At 34.8% G+C, this 15,033-nt stretch overlaps 1 protein-coding gene and 1 pseudogene across 1 annotated transcript in view; one reads left to right on the top strand and one right to left on the bottom strand.

Annotated features, from left to right (window-relative positions):
* Positions 1-15,033, bottom strand: part of AGBL4 (AGBL carboxypeptidase 4) — a 1,493,965-nt gene that overhangs the window by 1,402,738 nt on the left and 76,194 nt on the right. The gene's annotated exons all lie outside the window — the stretch shown is intronic.
* LOC128574937 (ornithine aminotransferase, mitochondrial-like) lies at positions 3,220-5,561 on the top strand (annotated as a pseudogene).

Genomic DNA, 15,033 nt, shown 5'->3' on the forward strand with positions numbered 1-15,033 from the left:
CATCTCAAGCAACTAGAAAAGGAAGAACATTCCAACCCCAAACCCAGTAGAAGAAAAGAAATAACCAAAATTAGAGCAGAATTAAATGAAATTGAAAACAAAAGAATAATACAGCAGATCAATGAATCAAAAAGCTGGTTTTTTGAAAAGGTCAATAAAATAGATAAACCTCTGGCCAACCTAATCAGAAAAAAAAGATTAAAATCTCTAATATCATCAATCAGAAACAACAAAGACGAAATAACAACAGACTCATCAGAAATCCAAAAAATCCTTAATGAATATTACAAGAAACTTTATTCTCAGAAATATGAAAATCTGAAAGAAATTGACCGATACTTGGAAGCACGCCACCTTCCAAGACTTAACCAGAATCAAGTGGAAATGTTGAACAGACCCATATCAAGTTCAGAAATAGCATCAACTATACAAAACCTCCCTAAAAAGAAAAGCCCAGGACCAGATGGTTTCACGTCAGAATTCTACCAAACCTTTAAAGAGGAATTAGTACCTATATTACTCAACCTGTTCCAAAATGTAGAAAAAGAAGGAAGACTACCCAACACGTTCTATGAAGCAAACATCACCCTGATCCCCAAACCAGGAAAAGACCCAACAAGAAAAGAAAATTATAGACCCATATCACTAATGAATATATATGCAAAAATATTCAACAAGATCCTAACAAACAGAATCCAGCAACACATCGAACAAATTATACATCATGACCAAGTTGGTTTTATCCCAGGGTGTCAAGGCTGCTTCAATATACGTAAATCTATAAACGTAATTCAGCACATAAACAAATTAAAAAACAAAGACCATATGATTCTCTCACTTGATGCAGAAAAAGCTTTTGATAATATCCAGCATCCCTTCATGATCAGAACACTCAAGAAAATTGGTCTAGAAGGGACTTTTCTTAAACTGATAGAGGCCATCTACAGCAAACCCACAGCCAATATCATATTGAATGGAGTTAAATTGCAATCATTTCCACTCAGATCAGGAACCAGACAAGGCTGCCCATTGTCTCCATTGCTTTTCAACATTTTAATGGAAGTTTTAGCCACCGCAATTAGGGAAGAAAAGGCGATCGAGGGTATCCATATAGGGTCAGAAGAGATCAAACTTTCGTTCTTCGCAGATGATATGATTGTGTATCTGGAAAACACTGGGGACTCTACTACAAAACTCTTAGAAGTGATCAAGGAATACAGCAGCATCTCAGGTTACAAAATCAACATCCATAAATTGGTAGCCTTTATATACACCAACAAGAGTCAAGTTGAAAAAGCAGTTAAGGACTCTATCCCATTCACAGTAGTGCCAAAGAAGATGAAATATTTGGGAATTTACCTAACAAAAGACGTGAAAGATCTCTATAAAGAGAACTATGAAACTCTAAGAAAAGAAATAGCTGAAAATGTTAACAAATGGAAAAACATACCATGCTCATGGCTGGGAAGAATCAACATTATCAAAATGTCCATACTACCCAAAGCAATATATAATTTCAACGCACTCCCTATTAAAGTTCCACTGTCATATTTTAAAGATCTTGAAAAAACAATACTTCGTTTTTTATGGAATCAGAAAAAAACTCGAATAGCCAAGACATTACTCAGAAATAAAAACAAAACAGGAGGAATCACACTACCAGACCTCAGACTTTACTACAAATCGATAGTGATCAAAACAGCATGGTATTGGCACAAAAACAGAGAAGTAGATATCTGGAATAGAATAGAGAACCAAGACATGAATCCAGCTACTTACTGCTATTTGATCTTTGACAAGCCAATTAAAAACATTCAGTGGGGAAAAGATTCCCTATTTAACAAATGGTGCTGGGTGAACTGGCTGGCAACCTGCAGAAGACTGAAATTGGACCCACACCTTTCACCATTAACTTAAGATAGACTCTCATTGGATTAAAGATTTAAACTTAAGACATGAAACTATGAAAATACTAGAGGAGAATGCAGGGAAAACCCTTGAAGAAATTGGTCTGGGTGAGTATTTCATGAGGAGAACCCCCCGGGCAATTGAAGCAGCTTCAAAAATACACTACTGGGACTTGATCAAACTAAAAAGCTTCTGCACAGCTAAGAACACTGTAAGTAAAGCAAACAAACAGCCCTCAGAATGGGAGAAGATATTTGCAGGGTATATCTCTGACAAAGGTTTAATAACCAGAATCCACAGAGAACTCAAACGCATCAGCAAGAAAAAAACAAGGGATCCCATCGCAGGGTCGGCAAGGGATTTGAAGAGAAACTTCTCTGAAGAAGACAGGAGCATGGCCTTCAGACATATGAAAAAGTGCTCATCATCTTTAATCATCAGAGAAATGCAAATCAAAACTACTTTGAGATATCATCTAACTCCACTGAGACTAGCCTATATCACAAAATCTCAAGACCAGAGATGTTGGCGTGGATGCGGAGAAAAGGGAACACTTCTGCCCTGCTGGTGGGAATGCAAATTAATACATTCCTTTTGGAAAGATATATGGAGAACACTCAGAGATCTAAAAATAGATCTGCCATTCAATCCTGTAATCCCTCTACTGGGCATATACCCAGAAGACCAAAAATCACATCATAACAAAGATATTTGTACCAGAATGTTTATTGCAGCCCAATTCATAATTGCTAAGTCATGGAAAAAGCCCAAGTGCCCATCGATCCACGAATGGATTGATAAATTGTGGTATATGTACACCATGGAATACTATGCAGCCTTAAAGAAAGATGGAGACTTTACCTCTTTCATGTTTACATGGATGGAGCTGGAACATATTCTTCTTAGTAAAGTATCCCAAGAATGGAAGAAAAAGTACCCAATGTACTCAGCCCTACTATGAAACTAATTTGGGGCTCTCACATGAAAGCTATAACCCAGTTACAACCTAACAATAGGGGGAAGTGGGAAAGGGGGGGGTGGTGGGTAGAGGGTGGAGGATCAGTGGGATCACACCTGTGGTGCATCTTACAGGGGTATTTGCGAAACTTGGTAAATGTAGAATGTAAATGTTTTGGCACAGTAACTGAGATAACGCCAGAAAGGCTATGTTAACCATTGTGATAAAAATGTGTCAAATGGTCTATGAAGCGAGTGTATGATGCCCCATGATCATATCAATGTATACAGTTATGATTTAATAAAAAAAAAAGAAAGAAAGAAAACAAGTCCCAGGGCTGAGCTTCATTGACGCCCTGGGAGTCGTTTGTCTTCCGCACCGGTCAGGGGATATTGAACTCTCTGAATACTGTCCCAGCATCTCTGGATAAAAATCTGTATTCTAGTCTGAACTGTGGGAAGAAAGGATTGTTGATCTGTGGTTTTCCTGCTTGAAGGATACAATGTTTTCCAAACTAGCACATTTGCAGAAGATTGTTGTGCTTCCTTGTGGAGTTCATTCTTCAGTGGCTTCTGCCACATCTGTTGCAACTAAAAAAACAGTCCAAGGCCCTCCATCCTCTGAATACATTTTTGAAAGGGAATCTAAATATGGTGCTCATAACTACCATCCTTTACCTGTACCCCTGGAGAGAGGAAAAGGTGTTTACCTATGGGACATAGAAGGCATAAAATATTTTGACTTCCTGAGTTCTTATAGTGCTGTTAACCAAGGGCATTGTCATCCAAAGATTGTGAATGCTCTAAAGAGTCAAGTGGAAAAATTGACTTTAACATCTAGGGCTTTCTATAATCATGTACTTGGTGAATATGAGGAGTACATTACTAAACTTTTCAACTATCACAAAGTTCTTCCTATGAATACAGGAGTAGAGGCTGGAGAGACGGCCTGCAAACGAGCTCGGAGATGGGGCTATTCCGTGAAGGGAATTCAGAAATACAAAGCAAAGATTGTTTTTGCAGCTGGAAACTTTTTGGGTAGGACTTTGTCTGCTATCTCCAGTTCCACGGACCCAACCAGTTATGATGGTTTTGGGCCATTTATGCCAGGATTTGAAATCATTCCATAAACGATCTGTCTGCATTAGAGCGTGCTCTTCAAGACCCAAATGTTGCTGCGTTTATGGTTGAGCCAATCCAGGATGAAGCCGGAGTTGTTGTCCCAGATCCAGTCTACCTAATGGGAGTACGGGAACTCTGCACCAGGCACCAGGTTCTGTTTATTGCTGATGAAATACAGACAGGATTGGCCAGAACTGGTAGATGGCTGGCTGTTGATCATGAAAACGTCAGACCTGATATAGTCCTTCTTGGAAAGGCCCTTTCTGGGGGCCTATACCCTGTGTCTGTGGTGTTGTGTGATGATGAAATAATGCTGACCATCAAACCAGGGGAACATGGGCCCACGTATGGGGGCAACCCGCTGGGCTGCCGGGTGGCTATTGCAGCCCTTGAGGTTTTGGAAGAAGAAAACCTTGCAGAAAATGCAGACAAAATGGGTACTATCTTGAGAAATGAACTCATGAAGCTACCCGCTGATATCGTCACTGCCGTAAGAGGAAAAGGATTATTAAATGCTATTGTTATTAAAGAAACAAAAGATTATGATGCTTGGAAGGTGTGTCTGTGACTCCGAGATAACGGACTTCTGGCCAAGCCAACCCATGGTGACATCATCAGGTTTGCTCCACCACTAGTGATCAAGGAGGATGAGATTCGAGAATCCATTGAAATCATTAACAAGACCATCTTGTCTTTCTGAGGGCTCCCGCTGGAGGGAGCCTGCTGGAAATGTGGTCTAAAAGCTCTGCTTCTAATGCAGGCACACTTCACTCCTATATGTCTTCAAAGACTTTTTTTGAACTACATATTTTTTTCAGTTGATACATAATAGAATGACATTTATGAGCCTGCAGTTTGCTGTATAACATAAGAGAATGTAATGGCATCTATATTCAGTGTAATGTTTTTATGTGCGTGTAATCTATATATAGACAGCCATTAAAACAAGTCCTTTGGTGTAATTTCTATACTTTTTATAATTTCTTTGCTGGTATAAATATTTCATATTTGAAAGAGTTATCTTTGAGCTATTACATAAAGGGCTTGATCAACCTTATAAAGTTAAATCATTATATTTATTTGAGTGTAAAAGTATAGTTAGAATGAACAATACTTGATAGCACAACAAGATGACTGTAATCAACAATAAGTTGGGGCATAATTTAAAATAACTAGAAGAGTGGAATTGGAATGTTCTTAACACAAAGGAAAACGTTAAATGCCTGAGATGATGGACATCCCAGTCACCCTGATTTGATTAATACACATGGTGTGCCTGTACCTGTAAAGATACGCAACAGTTATGTACCCCTAGTAATTAAAAATTAAAAAGTTGAAATCACCGTAATAATCGGATTTTAGGAAGTGTTAATGGTTAAACGCGGAGGAAATACTAGTCTTAAGTGAACTTCTATTGGCTAACACCAGGTGTGCTCTATGGATAGCATTATTTTGAATTAAGGATTAATGTTTAACCTTTATAAATTATATTCTAAGTGCTAGATTATAATTTGTAAAAAAAGTTTATTTTTAATGTTTCTCTAAATTTAAAATAAAGCTCATATTTCTAATGCCAAAAAAAAAAAAGAAAGAAAACAAGTCCCAGCTAAATGCTGGAAAATAAAAAACCTCATGAAGTATAGCCAAGCTGTCTCATACACATGAGAATGCCTGTCAAGACTGCCCACACCTAGTCCAGGTAAAGAGTACTACCCAGCCAACCTACAGACTCATGAAGAAAAATTTATGGTCGTTGTTTAAACCACTGTATCTTGGGGTTGTTGTTTAGCAGTATTAGTCAACTAAAACCCAGGTATAATGTTTTTATCTGCTTATTATCTGCCTTTCCCACTAAAATGTAACTTTCACAAGGACAAGGTCTGGGTCTGTTATATATGTCATTGTATATTCAGAGTCTAGTATGCTGCCTAGAATATAACAGGTGCTCAAAAATTTGTTAAATAACTAAAAAAAGGTAATTACCACATGGAAGGGATTTTTCCTTTTGAAGATGTGACATAATGTGTAAACATTATATGACAAGAACCACCCCTCGCTCTTATAAAATGGTCTGGTCTATAAATAATTTGAGAGTTAAATTGATATAAATAACTATACTCGACAGATATTGATAAATATCCTAGTTGATACATAAATAAAGTGCCATGATAATTCAAAAAGGGGAAACTACCTCTAACAAAGAAAATCATAGGGTGGCTCATTTCCCCATCTTTGTAATTCAAGCAAAACTCTTCTTGATTTTGGAACTCTGAGCTATTTTCTGATGAAGTATATAGAACATTTTCTCATGATTTAAAAAGTTCGAAACAGAATCTTCAGACTTACTTAAACTCATGCTACAAAAAGACATCAGTATCACACGGTTATAGTGACTTCAAACAGGGCCTTAAGGAGTATATAAATCCTATACTATTTTTTAAATTTTAACCAACTATTTATAAAGATAGACAAAGAATATCAATTTGCAACTCCATTCTGCTCCATCCCTGACCCCAGTCCTGTTTTCAACCATTTCTGACTTTAGTCATTCTAAAATGTTTCTCCATATCTCTAAATCGTATGTATTTACCTCAATTTCTTACCTTACCAGTTTAGGAGATACATTGCATACCCTTCTCTTAAACAATAGGACTTAGCTCATTTACCCAAAATACATACACATCTGTCTCTGCCAATTTTTTTTACAATTATGAGATTATAAATTTAATTATAGTTTTATATACTTATAATTTGATAAACTTAAACAATAGCTTATATTTATACTTCTTGGTTTCTTTTTTTTTTTTTTTTTTTTTTTATTGTTGGGGATTCATTGAGGGTACAATAAGCCAGTTACACTGATTGCAATTGTTAGGTAAAGTCCCTCTTGCAATCATGTCTTTCCTCGACTCTCTTCCCTCTCTTCTCTCTTTTATCCACATTGTCTCTCATCTTGCATAAGCTATATCTTTACTTTCAAACTGTTAAGTTTTATACTCTTTTACTTTTATAAGATTTTTCTGTAGATATAATTACAGTTTCCATGTTATGTCTAAAAGTTGATTCTAAATCAATTGATAACATTTAAAACAGAAAAACAGTTCTCGTAGGACCAGATAGAACAATGTCATAGCCCATAGACCATGTGAAGGAGAGTATTCTTTGTAGTGTGGTAAAATGTGTTTTCTTTTCTTGCTCTCCATCAATTGATATACATTGTACCACATTTTAGTTATAAAATTTGCAAAAATTATTTGTGCTTCATTTCATTTTTTTCAGTCATTTTAATTGGCTTTTTATTTTTACTTAGTGCCAAATAATGTACCTTTTGCCTATCTAACCATTCATGGCATAGATGATTAGAGGTATTTTTTCCCCAGAGGTATTCTTCCAAGAACCTCTTATCTTTCTGCTTTAATCAATACTGATCATTCTCTAGGCCTGCTACTTAACTGGGATCTTCTGATTTTCCCTCACCATCACTGGAGATTCGATCCACTATTCTGGTTCTGTATATTCTTCTTAATTTTGCTACTATATATCCCTAAGCAACTTCTTGAGATAGGAAGCCTCTGAGATACACATTCTGATTTCTTACATATCTGCAAATCTATACTCAGATTTGATTGAAAATTTGGCTGGATACAGAATACTAGGTTGAAACTAATTTCTTTTGGCACTTTAAAGATATTATTCCACTGCTTTCTGGTCTAAGATGTGTGTGTGTGTGTGTGTGTGCACACACTTGTATATGTATGTCTGTGTGTGCATATATATGAATAATTTCTTTCAAACCCTAAATACCCATTAATAGGAAAAATTTAAATAAGTCCATAGTAGTTGTAATACATCCAAATTGTAGAGAACATTCAGTCATAAAACATGATGACAATGTGAGAATATGGAAAGATATTCAGAATAAACAGCTAAATGCTTTCCAGAAGCTCGTTTTTTAAAAAAGTACACATATCCCATTGTAGTTAAAATAAAAATTAAAAAATATATTGTGTATATCCACACATATCATGCATGAGTGAAGGAATAGAAGGATATATACCAAAATATTAACAGTGGCTATACTAAAGAAAATGTATTTAGAGGTGATTTTCTTTCATTCATATTTTTCAATATTATCTAAATTTTTAACAAGATACATGTGAGCCATTAAAAAGCAGAAAAAATGACATACAGCTTACCCTTGAAAAATGGGTTTGCACTGCATGAATTTTTTTCAATAAATATATTGGAAAACGTTTTGGAGAATTGCTATAATTTTTTTTTTAAAACCTCACAAAGCATGTAGCCTCGCAATACCCCCCAAATTAAGAAAAAGGTATGTTATAAATGTACAAAGTGTATGTAGACAGCAGTTTATTTTACCATTTACTACCATAAAACACACACAAATCTATCATTAATGATATGATAAACTTTAAAATTTATCAAACCTTACACCCATAGATCATTCACAACCAAAACAAATGTAAATAAATGTAAAGATGCTGTGTTAAAACTTCATAAAATTAACTGCAATACATATGATACTACTGTAATAGTTTTGTGGTCACTTTCTATTGCTATTCTGGTGAGCTCAAGTGTTGCAAGTATCTGCTAAAAACACCACTGTGTAATAATAATAATATTCCATGGTGTACATATACCACAATTTATTGATCCATTCGTGGATCAATGGGCACTTGGGCTTTATGCAGCCTTAAAGAAAGATGGAGACTTCACCTCTTTCATGTTTACATGGATGGAGCTGGAACATATTCTTCTTAGTAAAGTGTCTCAAGAATGGAAGAAAAAGTACCCAATGTACTCACCCTTATTATGAAACTAATGTAGGACCTTCACATGAAAGCTATATCCCAGTTATAACCTAAGAATAGGGAGAAAGGGGAAAGGGAGGGGAGGGAGGGGGGAGGGAGGGGGAAGGAGGGAGGATTACTGGGATTACACCTGCGGTGCATCTTACAAGGGTATATGTGAATCCTAGTAAATGTGGAATGTAAAGGTCTTAGCAAAATAACTAAGAAAATGCTACAAAAGCTATGTTAACTAATGTGATGAAAATGTGTCAAACGATCTATGAACCAAGTGTATGGTGCCCCACGATCATACTAATGTACACAGCTATGGTTTAATAAAAATAAAAACACCACTGTGTGATGCAAATCATTTCTGCGGGAGCAATAGATCACTACAATAAATTGCATATCACAGTAAAAGTGATGTCTCTCAATTCTAGCAAATATTTATAGTGTTTAGTGCAATATTGTAAACTTTGAATAACACAGGGACCCATATGAAATGCCACTGTAATGTTGGAAGTTCTCTCAAGAAAAGTCATGACATTAAAACAAGAAGCGGAATTGCTTGATGTGCACCATAATTGGGGTCTGCAGGTGTGACTGTCTACCATTTCAGATGGATAATTCTTCTTATAAACAGACCACATAAACTTGAGGTATTGATAAATACAGTACAATACTATAAATGTATTTTCTCTTCCTTAGGATTTCCTTAATAACATTTTTTCTAGCTTATTTTATTTTATTTTAAGAATACAACGTATAATACATATAACTTATAAATATGTGTTAATCAAGTGTTACCAGCAAGGCTTCTGGTCAACAATAGATTGTCAGTTAAGTTTTGGGGGAGTCAAAAGTTACGTGCATTTTTGACTGTTGGCAGGGATCAGCACCTGTAACTTCTACATTGTTCAAGGGAAAGCTGTATAGCAGAAACTTTTTTCCTTTAATTTTGGTAAAAACACATAAAATTTACCTTCTTAATCTTTTTTAAGTGTATACACAATTCAGTAATGTTCAGAACATTCACGTGACTATGCAACAGATCTGTATAACTTTTTTATCTTACAAAACTGAAACTCTAGAACCACCTATTTCCCTCTTCTCTTAGCTCCTAGTAACCACCATTTTGCTCTCATTTTAAAGTTGACTTCTTTAGATACCTCATATTTGTAATAAAAGGAATAATACACTATTATCTTTTTGTGACTGACTGATTTCACTTAGCACAATGTCCTCAAGGTTCGTCCATGTTATAACATATGACAGAATTTCCTTCCTTTTTAAAACTGAATAATATTACAATGTATGCATAAAGCACAGTTAGTTTATCCATTCAAATGCCTATAGGTAATTTTCACCTCATGGCTATTGTAAACAATGGTACTGTGAACATGTTTGTGCACATATTTCTTCAAGATGTTATTTCATTTCTTTTTGATATATAAATAGAAGCTTTTAAAACTGCTCTCCTCTTAAATAAATGACAAGATAAATTGATATCCTCCAAATCTTCTGTAAAATACTCTTGCCACATTAATTGCATGCCACATTAAAGATAAGAGGCTGTTCACAAGTATGCCATGCACTTCTGCTATTACTAATTTATATCGTTTTCTAAGAATTCAATTTTATCTGATATGAGGCATATTTATGTCAGTTGCACTTATTATTGTAATTATTATATCTTAATTTAATAGTACATAAACAAATTACAAATGTGATAGGGAGCCGCTTATAAAGAAACAAACAAAAACGTGTGCAAACTTTAAGAAGGTGAAGGCAAGAAGCCAAAAAATCATTGTTGGATTAAATACAAAATAGAGACCATAAAACCTTTTAAAAATTATAACAATCGAGAAGGATTCTGTATATACTTAATTTACAAATATCTTTAAATTTTGCTCAACATTGAATAAAGCAAACCTAGAAAATGCAGACAATGTATTACAGTTAGAATTTATGTCAAAAAAGACAATATGGAATTACAGTCATTAGAACAATACCAAATAGAAAGCCTTAGTCCTATATCCAAAGATTGGAGAATGAGTACATACGTATGTCTTAAACTAAAGTGTGTATGTACCATTTTTATGATTCACTATTTTGACTGACTTTTCCAATTAACTAAATAACTATGGGTTCAGATTTCTCTAGATAAGAGGGCGTTTACATTATTTTAAAATATTATATATACACACACCATACATGTACATAAATATGTACATATTTAAACAACAGATACCTATGAACTGCCTGTGTTCAAAACACAGCACTACCAATGACTAGATAAAAGGTAATGTCTTAAAATCTGTGTCTTAGTTTCCTCATGAAGATAATAATATTTACTTGGAAGAGCTATGCCAAACAGATAATAAGTTTGTACTATCATAGTTAGGTAAGGCACTAGTTACTATTAGTTATCTAGTTATTTTCATCCTTTTGTCAGATTTGTAACATGCAAATATCTTTTCCCATTCCGAAGGTTGTCTTATTTGCTTTAATTGTATCCTTAGCTGTACAGAAGCTTTTCAGCTTAATTAAGTACCATTTGTTTATCTTTGTTGTTGATTGCCAATGATATCTTCTTCATAAAATCTTTCCCCAGGCTGACATTATCAAGAGTTTTTCCCCACACTTTTTTCTAGGACTTTTATGATTTCATGTCTTAGATTTAAATCTCTTATCCATCTTGAGTGAATTTTTATAAGTGCTTAAAGGTGCAGGTCCAGTTTCAGTCTTTTACATGAGGTTTTCCAGTTCTCCCAGCACCATTTATGGAATAGGGGTTCTTTACTGCGTTGAAAATCACATAGTGATAAGAGGCTGGTTTCACCTCTAGGTTTTCTATTCAGTTCCATCTGTCTACATGTCTATTTTTGTGCCAATATCATGTTGTTTTGATCACTGTGGATTTATAACATAACTTAAGTCTGGTATAGTGATGCCTCTGGCTTTGTTTTGATTAATAAGAATTCTTATGGCTATATAGTTTTTCCTGGTTCCATACAAAATGAAGAACTATTTTTTGGAATTCTTTAAAGTATGATGTTTGTATTTTAATGGGGATCACATTGAATTTGTAGATTGCTTTGGGTAGTATAGACATTTTAACAATGTTGATGCTTCCCAGCCAAGAGCATGGTATGTGCTTCCATTATGTGTTAATGTCTTTTGCTATTTCTTTTTTTAGGGTTTCATAATTCCCTTTGTAAAGATCCTTCACCACCTTTGTTAGGTATATTCTCAGGTGTTTCATTTTCTTTGAAGCTGCTGTGAAGAGTAGCTTTGATTTGCTTCTCAACTTGACCGTTACTAACATATACAAAGACTACTGATTTGTGTACATTGATTTTTACACTGAGACATTACAGTATATCTTGATAACTTCTAGGTGTCTTGTGGTTGAATCTCTGGAGTTTTCTCTGGAGTATAAGATTATATCATCAGCAACAAGCAAGAGTTTGGCCTCCTCTGCCCCCATTTGGATGCCCTTAATATCCCTCTCTTGCCTGAGTACACTGACTAAACTTCTAGAACTATGATGAATAGTAGTGGCAATGGTGGCAAACTTCTCTGGTTCCAGTTCTAAGTGGAAAAGCTTTCAGTTTTACTCCATTCAGTGTAATATTGGCTACAGGTTTGTCATAGATTGCTTCAATCGATTTTTTAAAATGTGCTATCTATGCCTATTTTCTTAAGCATTCTTGTTAGAAAAGGATGCTGAATTTTCTCAAATGCTTTTTCTACATCTATTGAGAGGATCACATGGATTTTGGTTTTGCTTCTATTTATGTGATGAATTACATTTATGGACTTGTGTGTGTTAAACCAACCTTGCATCCCTGGAAGAAAGCCTACTTGATAGTGATAAATAATTTTGTTAATGTGTAGCTTGGCAATCTATTAGCCAAGATTTTATTGAGTATTTTTACATTGGCATTCATTAGTGATTTTACTTTTGTGTTTCTAGTTTGTCGATTTTGTTTATCTTTCCGAAGAACCAACTTTTTGTTGAGTTAATTTTCTGAATGATTGCTTTCAATTTCATTTATTTATGATTCACTTTTGGTTTTCTTTTCTTCTGCTATGTTTGGGATTGGATTGCTCTTTCTTCTGCATTTCCTTGAGATGATTCATTAGGTTGTTCATGTGCACTCTGTTTTGTGGATGTGAGCATCTAATGTAATTAATTTCCCTCTTAGGACTGCCTTTGCAGTATCCCACAGGTTTTGATAACTGTGGGTTCATTGTCATTTTGTTTAAGGAATCTAATGATTTCCTTCTTTATCTACTCCTTGACCCAACTGTCATTCAGCATTAAAACAAGAAAGGTTTTTGTTGGAGTTTAGTTCCACCTTTATTTCCTTGTGGTCTGAGAAGATACAAGGCATAATTTCAATTGTTTCAATTTTATTGAGGTTTGATTTGTGTCCTAGGATATGATCAATTTTGGTGTATGATCCATGGGCTGACTAGAATGTATACTTACTAACTTTGGTATGGTATATTCTGTATATGTCTATTAAGCCCAATTCTTCTAGAGTGACATTTAACTCCCTCTTCGTTTAGTTTTATTTACAGGACCTGTCCAGTTCTCTCAGAGGGGTGTTAAAGTCCCCAGCTATTACGGTGTTGTAGGATAGTGTATTGTTTAGACCAATTAGTGTTCATTCATAAATCCGAGAGCATATAAGTTGGGTGCATAAATATTTATAATTGAAATGTCCTCTTATGGTATTGTTCCCTTGACCAGTATATAATGCTACCTTTGTCTTTTTTTGTATTTTTGTTGCTTTAAATCCACTTGTATCTAAAAATAAAATTGTGACTCCTCCTTTCTTCTGATTTCCATTTGCATGAAATGTTGTTTTCCAACCCATCACCCTGAGTCTTATTTGTCCTTCAAGGTTAGATATGTTTCCTGGAGGTAACCTATTATTGGCTTATACTTTTTTATCCAGTCAGCTAGTCTATGCCTCTTCTGTGGGGCATTCAAGCCATTCACATTTATTGAGAGAATTGATAAGTATGGTGGAGTTCTATTCATCTCATTGTGAAGGTCCATTGCTTAGTTTTATCCCTTGCTCCATTGTGGAAGCTATGATTTGTTCTTTAGTTTCTGGGTGCCTACTTTACTGGAGATAATGATCAGAGTTGAGAATGGGTCTGATGATTTCCTATAGAGCTGGTCTTGTTATGGCAAATTTCCTCAATATTTGCCTGTCAGTAAAATATTTGATTTCTCCATGTAGTCTGAAGCTTAGCTTAGAAAGATACAGAATCCTGGGCTGAAAATTGTTTTGTTTAAGAAAGTTAAAGGTAGATGACCACTCTCTCCTAAATTTATTAAAATTAAGTAAACAGACAAAGGGTAGAGAAAACAATATGGTGAATGTGAAAACAATACTGTGAATGAAAGAAACTTCCATATGTACATAATATATACATGCAGGAATACATACATAAGTGCATGCAATTATGTATATGTATGTGTGCATATATATTATACTATGTAGTTGAAACCACAGAAAAATAACAAAGATAGTGCATAATTGAAACAAGCAGGAGATCATGAAAAGGGATCAATTAAAGAACACCAAAGACATTTGTAAATGAGTCTGGGAGTCAAGAGAGAAGTCTTAAATGAAACAATCACTGCAGAGATAGAAACAGAATACTAAAACTATAGATTTCATGAAATTGTTCAAGAAGAGTACACATACTAAGAGAAAGAAATTAACAATAGAACCCTGGAGATGCTAGGATAAAGAAAGAGAAATCAACAAATAAGACTGAGGCAATGTAGACAATTGTGAGTAAAATCACTTTTCAACCAACACTTCTCACCAGCACTTGGTACTATAGAAGATTTGATGGGTTAGTCACTTATTCCTCTAAGAAAGCACTTCCCTGGTGCTAAAGGAAAAGATCTATGTATAAATACAACCACTCCGGGGAAAAAATAGATCTGTAAAACACATCAGCATATACTAGCATGACTGCTGACAATATTTAATCCTTTGCAATTAGTTTATGCTTCATCCAGAATCATTAGAGTAATTCTAATTGTATCCACAAATGTCAAGAAGAGGCAGAAAAACAATCTCAATCCTAAGCATTTTGAAATTATTTACTCCATCTTCTAAGAACGAACCTTCTAACCAAAGAGCTTTGGAATATTGTGAACACTTTTACATTAGAATTACAATAACGAGAGCTGAACTAT

Source organism: Nycticebus coucang, chromosome 22, assembly GCF_027406575.1.
Source record: "Nycticebus coucang isolate mNycCou1 chromosome 22, mNycCou1.pri, whole genome shotgun sequence".
Taxonomy (NCBI): Eukaryota; Metazoa; Chordata; class Mammalia; order Primates; family Lorisidae; genus Nycticebus; species Nycticebus coucang.